This window comes from Penaeus monodon, unplaced genomic scaffold (genome assembly GCF_015228065.2).
Source record: "Penaeus monodon isolate SGIC_2016 unplaced genomic scaffold, NSTDA_Pmon_1 PmonScaffold_359, whole genome shotgun sequence".
NCBI classification, from domain to species: Eukaryota; Metazoa; Arthropoda; class Malacostraca; order Decapoda; family Penaeidae; genus Penaeus; species Penaeus monodon.
This window is the reverse complement of record NW_023658329.1, coordinates 33,862-43,861: the sequence shown is the minus strand read 5'-3', so window position 1 is coordinate 43,861 and position 10,000 is coordinate 33,862.

Below are 10,000 nucleotides of genomic sequence, written 5' to 3'. Positions count from 1 at the left end.
ACTCATTAACTGCAAATTAATACCTATAACTGACAACTGAACACAGAATACAACAAAAAAAACTTCAATGCACAATTAAATAAGTCGAGGTTAAGTATTGAACACAGAATGAAAATAATATAAGGAAAAGCTAAACATTGATCGCCATTATTTTTCTGACAAACCTTCACACTCGGGTCTTGGGTGCGGTGCGAGGCGAGGAGAGGCTGGGGAGATGCACGGCTGACAAGGCAGAGAGCGTCTAAGCTGCGGTCAACATTACAGGGAGAAATATTCTCTGACGACGAAGAAGACGGTGATAACGTAGGCAGTTTACATGCTGAATGATTATAATGTAACCGCCAAGTAAAAGTTTTCTTAGCAAGGCTGAGAATCGGTTTCTGATGACAGTAAAAGTGCCCACATTGTGAGGAGTGCCATTGGCGGTCGCACATTTAGTGGAAAATGTACAGCATTCTCAGACGTATGTACTTGTCTCGTGGAAAATGTATCGGAGGATTGGGTAATTTCTTCTTTAAAAACAAGGTTAGATGGTACTTTATGCAAAAAACATATATTGATACCATTGGTAAGCATTATTTGTCATTTAAGAATAAAAATTACACTTTTACATAAGGAAATTTGGTAAAATACTAGCATGTAATGGCTCGGATGCGGTTGTTAGTATTTATAAGCCTCTATCAGAATCTGAATGCTCCTTCCGACAGAGGTGACATGCCCGGAAGACAGCAAATCGTGCCCTGTTACCGTCGTATTTCTGTCTGCGAATGGGAAAAAATAAATAATTGAGGAACGCGAGAAGCAAAACTTGAATGAATGATGGAATTATAAATTCTGACAAATTATCGCGGCAAATGTTTGTACTATGTTGATTGTGTATTGCAGTCATACGAGTAATTATCTATTTTATACTACTAATGAAAGACATATTACTGTTTTATCAAATTTTATGTTTTCTTCGCAAGGAACCTCCAAGCTTGATATGGCTATAAGCATCACCAATTCTAAGTCAATCAATGTCAATACATATTAGTGTTGTGTGAAGTTATGTTATAGCTCCAATTATGATTATAATCACCATTTTTTACATCCTCGCGGTAAATACAGCATCGCGCTTAGTCGAGGGGAGAGGGGAGGAGGAGCAGATTAGGAGAAGGGTGAGACCTCGCCAACAAGATATGGCATGTTTGATAGGGAGAACAGAGCGTGAGCTAGCGGAACGAGGGGGGTGTGAAGAACGATGTGCTACGAAGATCAACAACCGGGGCGAGCATTTCTAAAAACTTTCAGCTATCTAAAAACATGGGGGTTTACCTTGGTCAAATGATTAAAGGGGGTGCGATTTCCATGGTAAAATTCATTAATATGCAGTTCTTCACGAAAGGAGACGAAAAAAAGTACTTCCCAATGGTGTCGCTCTATGTTCGCTCTTCCCACTTCGCACGTCCATTAATGGTTTTACTATGTCGGTGAAGTCATTATCTCGTGAAAAGCAGGGGTATTCCCCTGATACCTGTCTGTGGTCGCCGTTATCTGGATATTGCCTGGAGCATTGTCAGAGTTTAGGAAGGCATCTTTAGATAAATAAGATTTTGTTAAAGATGATAGCAATGCTATAACATTTTAACACTACCATATATTTCCCAAGTCTAAAAAAAAACTGCTCAGTTCATATACATTTACTTCAATAATCACCCTTGTATTTGAAAAAAGGGCATTTTGCTTTCTCTAAGTTATGAAAAGAAGCTTTTCCCTCCCTTATTATGAGGTAATGCGAATATTTTTTCTCCTAAACAAACACTTTTTTACTTGTCATTAGAAAAATATTGCTTCGGTTGCGGCTTTTTCCCCCTTTAGGACTGTGATTTTCAACCCTTTCTCTATAAACTTACCTCCTCGACTGTATGTTGCTCGTCATATACCCCTTTACTGCCATGTAAAACAAGAATATCTAATGTAGACACACAAAAAGAAAGCACCTTTACTTTTTTATTTTTTTTTTTTGCAAAGAACGTTTTGATTAAGAAATATAATATATAGTGTTGATAATCGGTTTAAGAAAAGAAAAAAAAACGCATCAGTTGGAAAATCACATGCTGTCGCTAAGATCTATCGCATCGCGGGTGTCATGTATATTTACTCCCTTGGTAAAAGTACCCATGGTCAAAAAATCTCTGCTTTAGATAATTTGTGGTGTCTTTGTCCAATATGCGAACAATTATAAAAGCATTATATCAGGAGGGGCAAAAATTTTATATTATTTTACCTCAATTTTTTTTTCATATTTCATAAAAGTTTTTGGGTTTTTGATAAAGAGTCAATTGCTAAAGGGGGAAAATGTTTTAACATAATCAAAGCCTTCTTTTTGATTCTGAAGATAGAAATAGTTTACATGGGTCTTTAACAGTTTCGTCACTGCAGCAACTAGTGGCATAGTGAAAAATTATAGGTGAAGGATGTTTTCTTCATTTGGCATGCTTGTATATTAAGTTCTTCAGAAAATGTGGAAGAGGTCAAGAAAGCAAGTTTTATTCAGTGTCGACTTAAAGATATTTCTCTCTTTGAAAAAGATTTAGGAAAATATAGTATGTATTACTTAATAAGTGGTGCCTGAATGGCAAACAATTTTTGTTACCGTTGCATCGTTCTTTTTCTTCCTTATAAGTGTACCCAGGTACTATAGACAATTTCGAGGAGGGGGAGTAAATTGTGAAGAGCTAGTCCATTTTCTGTGTTGATATCATCATAAAACGGAGGATGTTTTGTTTTTGCGATCTCTTATGGAAGGATACGCTCGTCTGTATATAGTTATACATAGGGGTCTTAAGGGAAAACTAAATATATTTCCTAAGTGCATTGTAGATTGTAAAACATCGAAAAATGCGGCAGGAACATTTTAGGAAATATACCGCATTGCCCCTTTGAGGTTAATTAGCAAAACAAAAACTGAGTCAACACGTGGGACAGGTGGTGACGCTAGTTGGTAGATAATTAGGTGTTCAGGCGTAAATATGAGGGGGAAACCCGTCTTTGACCTGGTGTAGATACCTTTTAAACACTATTCAGGCTCTCTAAATAGAATCAGACCAGCATCTTTTCAGTCTATTAGGTAATTAACCTGTTAGTTTTATAAGTATGAAACGTGCAAAGTATGAAATTTTGGTTTAAATCCCCATTTACATTACACAGAAAATTTTTAAGCCTGTTTTTTGGGTTATCGCCTCTTAGGACATGTGTTTGTGTAAGCTTGAGAGTCATAAAAAGGCATATGGGGGAGGAAGGGGAGTGATGATGGAGGGGGGGTCGTCAGCGACAACTGACATGGGCTATCATATTGATGTGTCACACTCATTAGCTATAGGTGTGATCACTCACCTGTAACACTTCAGTGAAGAGTTGTTTTAATCTCCTTAAGCAGGACTTGAAAACTGGTGATTTGTTTGCTTCTTTTCTTACTATTTTTGGTTTGTAAGGGGGTAGGGAGGAATGTGGGACAGGAGCGGTGGGAAGGGAAGGAAGGATCACCTTTTTTCGGGTCAACCCCTTGAATTTGGTCATTACCGGGCCTGACTTCTATCCGCCCTGGGGTTTGGGTTCTTCCCTTGTGCGGTAATTTTTTATTGGTTATGAGGGGTGATCATTCGTCTGTAACACGGGCCATTTGTCAAGTCAGTTACAAGTTCAAAAATAGTTATACATATGGGCAAGTAGTGACGCTAGTGGTAGAATATTAGGTGAAACCGTCTTTGACTGGTGTAGATACCTTGAAAACCCTATTAATGCTCTCTAAATAGAAAAAAAACCAGCGTCATTTCAATTATTAGGTAAATAACTGTTGTATAAGCCTAAAATTTTCAAACGTAGAAATATTGGTTATCGCATTTACATTTACACAGAAAATTTAAGCCGTTATTTGTGTTATTGCCTCTTAGGGAGTAGTTGTGAAAGCTTGAGAGTCATAATAAAGTACAACAAGAATTTCATGATCCTTTTCAATAAACTATATTTTTATTATGAAAATGTCTTGGGATGTAAGAACGGCTAGTATAACACTTTAAAATATGAGAGGAGGTCGCAGGTTTATCAGTCGTTCTGAAAAATTTTGAATTATTTTATTAGGTCTGCACCTTTGTTATATTATGCATTTGTAAAAAAAAAAATTAAAGATTATAATCTTTGCGATTATTTCATCATTACCTCTGAGCAAGAAGAGGTGGTTGTTTAGGTGTTCAGGCGTAAATACGAGGGGGAGGAAACCCGTCTTTGACCAGGTGTAGATACCTTGGAAAACCCTATTAATGCTCTCTAAATAGAATAAAAACCAACGATTTTTCAATCTATTAGGTAATTAACCTTTTAGTTTATAAGCATGAAAGGTGAAAAACATATGAAATAGTGGTAATCGCATTTTACATTTACACAGAAATTTAAGCCTGTTTTTTGTGTTCCCCCCGCCAACAATATCAATAGTTGCCAGCATGGAAATATTGCCGTCAATGGTATTAAACCCCTGTTTAGTCTTTTGGTGAGTGAACAGTGAGTGACAATACGCCAGGAAGAAAAGAAGATATTCAATGGAGAATCCCAGTACACTGCAAATAATAAATGATCGCCACCTGGAGATATCACCGCGATGAAGAAACGGGTTAAGTTCCGTAATCCACTGGTGACAGACTGTCATTTAAGAGGAGGATACGACCGAGACAAAAGAATTATCTTCCAGACAGCTCTAACTTATCGCTAATAGATGGTCCTGACACATGCCCTACCCAAACATCCAGAGCTGCCACGGTGAAGATGATCTATCCAATATATTCTCATCTTTTGCACGGTTACGATCTTGGAAAACGGGTCATCGCACGGTGAGAGGAGTTTGTTGGCATGTGGTAGTAATCAGACAATGGAGATTTTTCCCTCGTCTGCAACCGCCTCCGTATATGCTGACTTGATTCCTCTCTTTGACTTAACAGAAGACGAGAGGATTCGACAGCATGCAGTGATAGTAATGCAGGGCACGGGTTAGAATTTTTCCTTGTCATCTGCATCATATGCAGGGGGGAAAAAAAAATGTGTGTGTGTGTGGTGTGTGTGTGTGTGTGTGGGTGTGTGTGTGTGGTGTGTGTGTTGTGTGTGTGTGCGAGCGCATTGTAAAAGTGTTTATACAATCAAAAATAAAAGCATATATTGTATAATGATTTTTTATAAACCTTTACACTTAATTTGGGATTCTTATCTTGGTATAGTGAGAGAGGAGCAGAAATTATCGGTCATTAGCAGACCTGTGGGGACCTAATTATTTTTGATTTGACAGTTTCAGTCATTAGGAGAGACGGTTTCCCTCGTCTGAAACAGAACAATTCTCGATCTCGGTACAAGTTTAAACATGGTGAATATTGCGGGTGGTTTGGAGGACCCGCGGGTGAGTCATCTGTAGCATTGCCTACGGGTAATGATTTCGGTTACAAATATATATATATATATATATATAATATATATATATATATATAGTAACCGAAATCATTACCCGTAGGCAGATGTACAGATGACTCACCCGCGGCTCCTCCCATCCACACCGCAATATTCACCATGTTTAAACTTGTACCGAGATCGAGAATTGATTCTGTTACAGACGAGGGAAACCGTCTCTCCTAATGACTGAAACTGTCAAAATCAATAATAATTAGGTCACACAGGTCTGCTAATGACCGATAATTTCTGCTCCTCTCTCACTATACCAGAGATAAGAATACAATTAAGTGTAAAGGTTTAAAAAAAACTCATTATACAATATATGCTTTTTTTTTTGATTGTATAAACACTATACAATGCGCTCGCACACACCACACCCCACACACACACACCACACACACACCACACACACACACACACACACACACACACACATTTTTTTTCCCAACCTGCATATGATGCAGATGACAAGGAAAAATTCTAACCCGTGCCTGCATTACTATCACTGCATGCTGTCGAATCCTCATCGTCTTCTGTTAAGTCAATGAGAGGAATCAAGTCAGCATATAACGGAGGCGGTGAGACGAGGGAAAACTCTCCATTGTCTGATTACTACCACATGGCCAAAAAAACTCCTCTCACCGTGCGATGACCCGTTCCCAAAGACTTTAACCGTGCAAATGATGAGAATATATTGGATAGATCATCTTCACCGGGGGCAGCTCTTGGAGTTTGATAGGGCATGGTCAGACCATCTATGTAGCGATAAGTTAGAGCTGTCTGGAAGATAATTCTTTTGTCTCGGTCGTATCCTCCTCTTAAATGACAGTCTGCACCAGTGGTTTACGGAACTTAACCCGTTTCTTCATCGCGGTGGGGGTATATCCCCAGGTGGCGATCATTTATTATTTGCAGTGTACGTGGGATTCTCCATTGAATATCTTCTTTTCTTCCTGGCGTATTGTGACTCACTTTTCACTCACCAAACGACTAAACAGGGCTTTAAATACCATTGGCGGCAATATTTCCATGCTGGCAACTATTGATATTGTTGGGCGGGCGGAACACAAATAACAGGCTTAAATTTCGGGTGTAAATGAAAAATGCGATTACCACTATTTCATATGTTTACACCTTTCATTCTTATAAAACTAAAAGGTTAATTACCTAATCGATTGAAAAGTCTTTGGGTTTTATTCTATTTAGAGAGCATTAATAGGGTTCCAAGGTATCTACACCTGGTCAAAGAGGGTTTCCCCCCCCTGTATTTACGCCTGAACACCTAAAAAACCCACCTCTTTTTGCTCAGAGGTAATGATGAAATAATCGCAAAGATTATAATCAGTATTTTTAAATTTTTTTTTTTACAAATGCAAATATAACAAAGGTGCAGACCTAATAAGAAAAAATTCAAAATTTTGCAGAACGACTGATAAGCCTGCGACCTCCTCTCATATTTTAACGTGTTATACTAGCCGTTCTTACATCCCAAAGACATTTTCATAATAAAAATATAGTTTATTGAAAAGGATCATGAAATTCTTGTTGTACTTTATTATGACTCTCAAGCTTACACAAACATACTCCCTAAGAGGCAATAACACAAATAACAGGCTTAAATTTTCTGTGTAAATGTAAATGCGATAACCAATATTTCATACGTTTGAAAATTTTAGGCTTATACAACAGGTTATTTACCTAATAGATTGAAATGACGCTGGTTTTATTCTATTTAGAGAGCATTAATAGGGTTTTCAAGGTATCTACACCAGGTCAAAGACGGGTTTCACCTAATATTCTACCAACTAGCGTCACTACTTGCCCATATGTATAACTATTGTTTGAACTTGTAACTGACTTGACAAATGGCCGTGTTACAGACGAATGATCACCCCTCATAACCAATAACAAATTACCGCACAAGGGAAAGAACCCAAAACCCCAGGACGGATAGAAGTCAGGGCCCGGTAATGACCAAAATTTAAGGTGTTGACCCGAAAACAGGTGATCCTTCCTTCCCTTCCTACCGCTCCTGTCCCACATTCCTCCATACCCCATTACAAACCAATAATAGTAAGAAAAAGAAGCAAACAAATCACCAGTTACAAGTCCTGCTTAAGGAGATAATACAACTCTGCACTGAAGTGTTACAGGTGAGTGATCACACCTATAGCTAATGAGTGTGACACGATCAATATGATAGCCCGATGTCAGTTGTCGCTGACGACCCCACCTCCATCATCACTCCCCTTCCTCCCCCATCTGCCTTTTTTATGGGCTCTCAAGACTTACACAAACACATGTCCTAAGAGGCGATAACACAAATAACAGGCTTAAATTCTCTGTGTAAATGTAAATGCGATAACCAATATTTTATACTTTGCACGTTTCATACTTATAAAACTAACAGGTTAATTACCTAATAGACTGAAAAGATGCTGGTCTGATTCTATTTAGAGAGCCTGAATAGTGTTTAAAAGGTATCTACACCAGGTCAAAGACGGGTTTCCCCCTCATATTTACGCCTGAACACCTAATTATCTACCAACTAGCGTCACCACCTGTCCCACTGTTGACTCAGTTAGTTTGGGTAATTAACCTCAAGGGACAATGCGGTATATTTTCCCAAAAGTTCCTGCCGCATTTTTCGATGTTTTTCAACTACAATGGGAAAATTAGGAAATATATTTAGTTTTCCCCTTTAAAACCATATGTATAAACTATATACAGACGAGCGTATCCTTCCATAAGAGATCGCATAAACAATACATCCTCCGTTTTATGATGATATCAACACAGAAAGTGGACTAGCTCTTCAGCAATTTACTCCCCCTCCTCGAAATTGTCTATAGTACCTGGCTACACTTATATAGGAAGAAAAAGAACGATGCAACGGTAACAAATATTGTTTGCCATTCAGGCACCACTTATTTAAGTAATACATACATATATTTTCCTAAATCTTTTACAAAGAGAGAAAATATCTTTAAGTCGACACTGAATAAAACTTGCTACTGACCTCTTCCACATTTCTGAAAAAACTTAATATACAAGCATGCCAAATGAAGAAAACATCCTTACCTATAATTTTCACTATGCCACTAGTTGCTGCAGTGACGAAAAGTTAAAGACCCATGTAAACTATTTCTATCTTCAAGAATCAAAAAAGAAGGCTTGATTAATTGTAACACATTTTCCCCCTTTAGCAATTGACTCTTTATCAAAACCAAGAAAATTTTATGAAATATGAAAAAAATATTGAGGTAAAATAATATAACTTGTTTGCCCCTCATGATATAATGCTTTTTTAATTGTTCGCATATTGGACAAAGACACACACAAATTAGTCTAAAGCAGAGATTTTTGACCATGGGTACTTTTACCAGAGGGAGTTAAATATACATGACACCCGCGATGCGATAGATCTTAGCAGACAGCATGTGATTTTCCAACTGATGCGGTTTTTTTTTTCTTTTCTTAAACCGAGTTATCAACAACTATATATTATATTTCTTAATCAAAACGTTCTTTGCAAAAAAAAAAAATAAAAATAAAGGTGCTTTCTTGTTGTGTGTCTACATTAGATATTTTTGTTTTACATGGCAAATAAAGGGGTATATGACGAGCAACATACAGTCGAGGAGGTAAGTTATAGAGAAAGGGTTGAAAATCACAGTCCTAAAGGGGAAATAGCCGCAACCGAAGCAATATTTTCTAAATGACAAGTAAAAAAGTGTTTGTTTAGGAGAAAAAAATATTCGCATTACCTCATAATAAGGGAGGGAAAAGCTTCTTTTCATAACTTAGAGAAAGCAAAATGCCCTTTTTTCAAATACAAGGGTGATTATTGAAGTAAATGTATATGAACTGAGCAGTTTTTTCAGGACTTGGGAAATATATGGTAAGTGTTAAAATGTTATAGCATTGCATCATCTTTACAAAAAGTCTTATTTATCTAAAGAGCCTTCCCAAAATCTGACAATGCTCCAGGCAATATCCAGATAACGGAACGACCACAGACAGGTTTTCAGGGGAAAACCCTGCTTGTCACGAGATAATGACTCACCGACATAGTAAAACCATTAATGGACGTGCGAAAGTGAGGAAGAGGCGGGAAAAATAGAGCGACACCATGGAAGTACTTTTTTCGTCTCCTTTCGTGAAGAACTGCATAGTTAATGAATATCTACCATGGAAATCGCACCCCCTTCAATCATTTGACCAAGGTAAACCCCATGTTCTAGATAAACTAGAAAGTTTTTTGAAATGCTCGCCTCGGTTGTTGATCTTCGTAGCACATCGTTCTTCACACCCACTCGTTCCGCTAGCTCACGCTCTGTTCTCCCTATCAAACATGCCATATCTTGTTGGCGAGGTCTCACCCTTCTCCTAATCTGCTCCTCCTCCCCTCTCCCCTCGACTAAGCGCGATGCTGTATTTACCGCGAGGATGTAAAAAAATGGTGATTATAATCATAATTGGAGCTATAACATAACTTCACACAACACTAAATATGTATTGAATTGATTGA